Raw genomic sequence first — 7,593 nt, forward strand, 5'->3', positions numbered from 1 at the left:
TCACTCTGCGTGTTCTGGTGTGTACCCAATGTGACTACCTATCCTCCAGCAAACCCATGCTCCTCACTACAATGGACTGTACTCTCAAACAGTGGGACAGAATAAACATTTCTTCCATTGGTTTGCTTTTCCTATGTCACAGCCATGAGACAAAAAGTATAGCCCCAGAAAATCAACCCTTTGACACAATGATTCAGGGCTAGAAAGCCACTAGAACGGCAACAATAAATTCTTGTTGTATAAGCCACCTACTCTGGCTTTTACACTTGAAATATTTCTGAGATTTCTATGTCATTTGAAAAAAAAATATTAAAAGTTCATTCCCGGGAGTCCAGGATAACACTGAGGATAACAAACCCTGGCGTTTAATAACACAGCAGGAGCCTTGGGCTGCGGCTGCATATTACTTAGCTTCTTCAATAATTGAAATAGGAGGCTTCCACCAAGAGGAAATCACTGGCAGGATATATTCATTCATTAATGATACCTGTTATGGGCTTTCTGTGTGCCAAGAGCATCAAATCAAAGCCACAGGGAGTCAGCTGGCCCATTCACAGAATGAAAAGCTGTTGCATCTGCCCACTGGCATTGCACACCAGAAGGGCAGATAGGAGCATCCCAGCAGGTACCCACTAGATACCTGGGTATAAAGATGTAGAGGACATTGGCTCTTTTCTTCTTCTTCTTCTTCTTCTTCTTCTTCTTTTCTTTTTTGGTTTTTCGAGACAGAGTTTCTCTGTGTAGCTTATCCTGGCACTCGCTCTGGAGACTAGGCTGGCCTCGAACTCACAGAGATCCACCTGTCTCTGCCTCCTGAGTGCTGGGATTAATGGCGTGCGCCACCAATGCCCGGCATGCCATTGGCTCTTGTGTAGAAGGGAGAATGGACTCTCCCTGCAACCTTGCAACTAAAATAAATGAGCAGAAGCTTCTGGAGTTGATTTTAGCTCGATGTTGGAGGAGTTGTCAAACTCTCAAGGTCTACAGACCTAAATGTTGTCTACCATTGAAAGTGAGTATATTTGTAAACAATAGTGTATTGTCACTGGCAGGGATGTTCTGCAGGGTCAGGTGCCATAAGAAAACCAATGAGAAGAGCTTTCCAACCTTGTCCTTCTACAATGTTGGAGGTCAATTAATTTCACAGTGGGGTGATAGAAGGATGGGTATAGGGAGGCCTTTTAGGACACCCCAGAAATAACTCTGTACTATAGCTCTTTGTGTGGCTATCAGGGGAGAGGAAAAGAAGAGCTAGTCACAGTGGAGACAGGGACTACTCTGTCCTCTCCACACAGCCATTCTGCTGACTTCCCTGTGAAACATGACTGAACAGACGCAGTGGCTTCTGTCTTTCCTGGAATGTGGCCTTGCTTAGCCAGCAGGAAATGGGAAGGAGGTCAGAGGAGAGAGGAAAGGGCATTTACTCCCTGTTCTCTCTTGTATGTCAATAGATCGCCTTGATACGCTCAAAGTAGGCCTATTCTGTCAATTCCCCTTCCCATATTCGTGCTAAGCCCAGGCTTAGGGGTAGTCACTGTTGCAGCCTGAGTCCGTGCCTCTCCTGCCTGTGCCCTATCATCCAAACAAGTCTCTTTGTGAATCAGCCTCTCTGAGTAGACTCAGTTGATAGTGCCATCCATTTGCTTTCTTGCTATTCCCAATTCACATAAACTACATGGTAGGATTGGATCAATGACGAATTGTATCCTGGTGTTTGGTCAGATTGGCTCATTTAAAAATGCATGTTACAATGAGAGGGGGCACTTTTGTGTGTAAAAGGAGGAGTCAAGCTCTCCCAACCTCTTGGGCTTTTTCCTAAAATTCCATCAACAGGAAGGACTTCATGAGTGGGACTCAGTTTGGAAACCCCTGACACACACGTAGGGACACAGAGATCCTAGCAGAAAGGAAACTATGTCCTGATTTTAAATGTGGGATTAAAAGGAAAACCCAAACTCTCATTCAGTTTTTGTTACAAATCTCAAGTAACCTGGCCTTGGCCAGTGCTATGCACTGTAACATCACGGCCAACACAAATGGAATATTGGCACCATTCCATTTAGCTTAATAAGTCTGTACTACTAACAAGGTGGAGTGACTTAGTGTCTAAAAACATCTACTTGACTGCCTAAATTATTCAGGTAATCCGTTTTAATCAAATCAGCTGGAGAGTGGCCAAATCTCCACTTCTCTTTGTGTCGCTCAGGGCTATGGATGAATGTTAAAGAGGGGTAGGGAGGGATTCAACATTCTTTGCCATAAAGATGCTATAAGACAAGAGCCCCTCCTTGGTGAGGAGTTGGGGGGGGGTTGGTGGGGAACATGGGAGGATGGGAGGGCAAGGGAATTGGGGAGTGGATGTATAAATATGAGTAGTAATTAAAGAATTAAAAAAAGACTAGAGCCCCCCACAAAAATGTCTCACAAGACCATAGGAGTATGCCAGAAGATTGTTTTTCTGATAACTCTAGGATCTGAGATCTAGATAACCTGTGTGCCCCAAATGTCAACACATAGACATTTTGATGAGAGTTAACTCTAGAAACCACAGAGGGACTAAATTGTGAGAATCCCAAGCCATTTTCTTCTTGGTGTTAGGGTCAGCTGTATTCAACTATCCAAGGCACTCGTATTGAAATCAGATGCAAAGCCAAAACTCCACCAGCAAATATGAAGAAAAGATGTTCTGCCAAGTGTTAGATAGCAGCTGACATGTCAGCACCTGCATTCATGAGGGAGGTGAAGCAGAAGTGAAAACAGATAGAAACGACAGGTGTCAAGGGAATGGGTAAAACGAAAACACTCTGAATCATTTGGGGGCAGAGGCTGGAGTTTCTGAGTACTGGGGCTATAGTGTTTCTGATGTCTAGAGAAAACCAACAGGACGTTCTGTTTAATGAAGCCCAACACTGGCTCAGTATAGAGTTCTGCAAGAGCTTGTCATCATGAAGCCCCAGACCTGACAGTGTCCCCTGAGCTCCAGGTCAGCAGCAGGCATGGTGGGCTCCAAGTAACTCTGGAAAATTTGCTCCAACTGTCAAGCTCTGCCCACTCTATGATTCCAGCCCTATTGCTTGTTTTCTTCTCAGTAGACTTGTGATTAGAAAAAAAATGGTTCCGAACCTTAGAAGAGCTAGTGTGGTCACTAGTGAAGAGTAAAGATTAATAGCCCAATCTTTCTGGAAGGAAAGGCAATGAGCCATGGCCTGGAGAGAGCTTAGTTTTCAGGCAAATTTGGGCGTGGAAGTAGGGAATGGCCTCTTTATCGATGCTGGTCCTGCTCAGATGGAGTCCATGTTAGTTCCAGGAGTGGAAGGAGAAAGGTCTACATAGAGGAGGCACCTCAGGAGAAGAAGATACACTCCACTGGAGAGGGGGTTGGCTGTAGAACTGTAAAGGCACTGTGCCACAATCCTACATTTTACTCACCAGTGAAACACTAGCTTTTCTCTCTGAACAAATCACCCAGGGGAAATGATAGAGTTCTCAACGCCCTAAGCAACCTTCCCCTTTCTTCCAAAAAAGAAAAAAAAAAAATCAAGACACAGATGAGTGGTTTTCACGTACAACTGCTCTCAATGTTAAAACATTTTTTTCTAACTGCAGTTAAAGTGTGGCTTTGAGTTCCTTTTTATACATTAGGCAATTTCTTAATGGATAGCATTTTAGATCAGGTAAGCTAAAAGGATTACCTTCCTCACGTTAATAATCCCATGATGGAAATGTTCCAGCTTTGTGTTTGGAAGGTTTGATAGGAAAATCTGAAGGTCAAAATTTGCTTGCTTAGAATCCTCAAGTCTAGACACCCTTTTTGAATGGAGAGAGAGAGAGAGAGAGAGAGAGAGAGAGAGAGAGAGAGAGAGAGAGAGAGAGCGAGCTAGGGTTGCTCTGAGTGAAGGACTGTACTGCCTCCATTCATCGGGAATATTTTCAAGGTTAGTTTGACAAGGGATCCAGGAACTGATGCATACTGGCTTATCAAGTTACTTCTTTTGATTTTCAGGCTTAAATCAAGGGTGCATAAGATAATTTAACATGGTCAATGAAGATACTGAAATGTTACAGTCTAAATTAGTGACCAAACCAGGAAAATTGGAGATTTCTTTCTATAATACTATCAAAACACTAGCAGATTCTCAGTGGGTGTAAGATCTGCAGTTTGGAGAACTTAAAATATGGATTTAAAAAATGCCTCTGAAATCTGCAGCTCCCGAGAAAGGCAAAAACAAATGAAACCCCCAGCAACCTTGAAGTTTAGAAACTTGTATCATTCCTGGCTTTGTCATTCCCAACTATGTGAAGACAAGTGACCTTCGGTTTTGTTTGTAGCCTGGAAGAGCATTTAAGGAACACCAGAAGGCTTCAAACTGATAGCCCAGAGCATGAGTAGCAGGAACACTGGTAGTAGAGATTGGATTGAAGGGCTTCTCAAGTTCAAGAGAGGTACTGCGTGTCATGATTTTAAATGCAGGGCTGGGACCAAGTCCTATCAAAACTTTGAGCCTGCCCTGGATGAGATCACTTTGAAATTGAAGGCTTGGTGTAAGAACTGCAATAGTTGCAAAGCATTTCTTTCTCACACAGAGCAAGGGGCAATAGCAGTTTAGTGAAATTGACCAAGTAAACAATCTGTGTCTGGCATCACTGAGACATAGCAGCAGACAGAAACAAGCAAATGGAGGGAAGACTTGGTTTTGCTCTTGGGTTCGTTCTGTCTGTGATGATGGGGAAGGCATGGTGGGAATTCATGGCAGAGGCATTATGGTGGGTGAGGATCTGCATATGGCTGAAATGAAGGGCAAGGCTGTATCCTTCAAAGAGCTACCTTCAGTGACCTACTTCTGCTAGCCAGTCCCAGCTTCTAAGGGGTCCTCAAATGATGTCACCAGCTGGGGAACAAGTGTTACAAACACAAGCCCACAGGGGCCATGTCAAGATTTAAACTATGGTGCAAGGAGTGACTGAGATACCAGCAGTGAGTGAGTTGAATTCCCAGAGTTGCGCATCCACACTGACATTTCCTGGTAAATAGCACAGAGAGAAAGTGATACCCCTACCTCCTTATTTGAGAGAGGTGAGTTCCAAGACTAGTGAACACCTGAACCAAACTGCATATGTATATATTAAAATATATGCTGTTCTTTCTATATATACATACCTATGATAAAATCTAGTTTATAACCAATTAAAGCATAATAATAATAATAATAATAATAATAATAATAATAATAATAATAACTGATAATAAAATAGAACTATTGTGACTATGCTGGGACATGAATCAATTAAATATGTAATAGATGGCTTGGATCTATCTAGTTCCCCTGAAAAGACGGCCTTATCCTGGCGGGACTAATCCCATTGTCTTCTAGACTGAGGAAGGAAAAGTGTCTCTGAGGAAGTCACTTTTATGTGTAGGCGTGGGGACCACTCACCATAGCAGAGCTGCAGATGGTCTATGTGGTGTTCAGTGAATGGCTCTAAATTTATTTTAAAAATAAGTGGTGAAAAACAAACATAGAACACAAGGCTTGATAGCAAACTGCACACAGTTCTCATCTGCTGTAGAAGCATGTTGATTTGGGTATCTTGTGTATAACCTCATGGAAATGAGGATAACTAGGCCATTTTCATCTCATTTTTTTTTTTTACATTAGAGAAGTGCAACAAAGCTATCCCTTTCATTGTTATGGAAGTGTCATGCTAGTGAGAATGATCCTAAAACCTATTTTCTCAAAAATAACTGATTTTTTAAAAATAAACTAAAGCAAAGCAACTCCCGTCTATGTACATGGGCCCCTATAGACCGTATTTCACCTCCATCTAGCTATTCTGTGTTGGGAATGCAGATGGGTACATGAGGTGGTGAGTCAAACATGTATGTTGTTCTGTTCTCTTCAAGAAACTGGAGGACATATGCTAAACAAGTTGATGGTAGGGAATCTCCTGCCATCAGGAAGAGAGTGAAGGTTTTCTATAGGATTTGAACTGTCTTGATTCAGAGTTAGAAATTCTGGGTTAAGAGCTAAAGCATGATGGGAGGGAGGATCCTCCAGTTCCTCTTAACGTACCACACACACACACACACACACACACACACACACACACACACACACACCACAAACACAGCACTCACACACAAGCAGACACAAATTCACAAAATAGACAGCCCATACACAAAACATTCACACTCATAAATACACACACACACACACACACACACACACACACACACAGCAACACAGCACTCTCATACAAGCAGACACAAATTCACAAAATAGACAGCCCATACACATAGCATTCACACTCATAAATACACACACACACATACACCACAAACACAGCACTCTCATACAAGCAGACACAAATTCACAAAATAGACAGCCCATACACAAGCATTCACACTCATAAATATACAGACACACACACACACACACACACACACACACACACACACACCTACAGACAGCTCACATACACACATGATACACATGTACAAATCATGAGCACATGGCTTTGTGGTGGTTTCAATGAGAACCACGCCCATAGACTCATAAATTTGAATTCTTGGTCCCAGTGTGTGGAGCTGTTTGGGAAGGATTAGGAGGTGTGGTCTTGTTGGGGGGGGGTTGTCACTAGGGTTGGGCTTTGAGGTTTCAAGAGCCAGTGCCATTCACAGCCAACATCCTCTCTATCTCCTGCTTGTGAATTAGATGTAAGCTCTCAGCTATTGCTCTAGCACCATACCTGTGTGCCTGCATGCCTACATGCCTGCATGTCTGCATGTCTGCATGTCTGCATGTCTGCATGTCTGCATGTCTGCATGCCTGCATGCCTGCTGCTATGCACTCTATTCTGTTTCTTAGCAAAAAAAAAATTGTAGAAATTGAACTTGTTTGATTGAATTTAAATGCTAAAAAGTTGACATCATAATTACTGCTTGTACAGCCAGACACATGTCCCATAACAGAGGAACAAGTTTTGAGAATCTTGATGTTCAGTTATTTCATTGTACCTTGAACACAATACCTAGATGGTGCACATCTACCATTTCGTGTGGACTGATGTAATCAAGAGACAAAGTAAACACAACATGTGTGAGGCAGCTGCTAGTGTAACACAGCATCTGGCTTTATTTGTTTTGTACTTAGAAAGAGCACACTGAGCTCAGATGAAGTCCAGTAGAGTAAGCACATAGCCAATGGCTGTCACCTGCTACCATTCTCGGGGAGGATGCTCTGCATAGAATTTCAGAGGCTCTATTTTGATTGGTGGCACAGCCAGTTTGCTTCCACCAGCATTAGCACTGATATGGAGGTATGCCTCTAGACTGTAGCAGCTTTTTAGATCCGTATGATCTCATGAGGCCACAATAGTACATGGTGTCCAGCACCTACCAGAATGCTGTTTTGCAACATGAGCTTGGAAGCAAATGCTTGAACCACTATATACACATTATAGACTTGGGGGACACACACACACACACACCAGACTGTGTAAGTGTTGAGGGACACCAGGCTAAGACCTGGCTCAGATGAAGATGGGGGTCTGGACAACCCCTGGAGGCCAGTGATGATCGACTCAGTGTTGTGG

The sequence above is a fragment of the Cricetulus griseus genome, assembly GCF_003668045.3.
Source record: "Cricetulus griseus strain 17A/GY chromosome 1 unlocalized genomic scaffold, alternate assembly CriGri-PICRH-1.0 chr1_1, whole genome shotgun sequence".
Classification (NCBI taxonomy): Eukaryota; Metazoa; Chordata; class Mammalia; order Rodentia; family Cricetidae; genus Cricetulus; species Cricetulus griseus.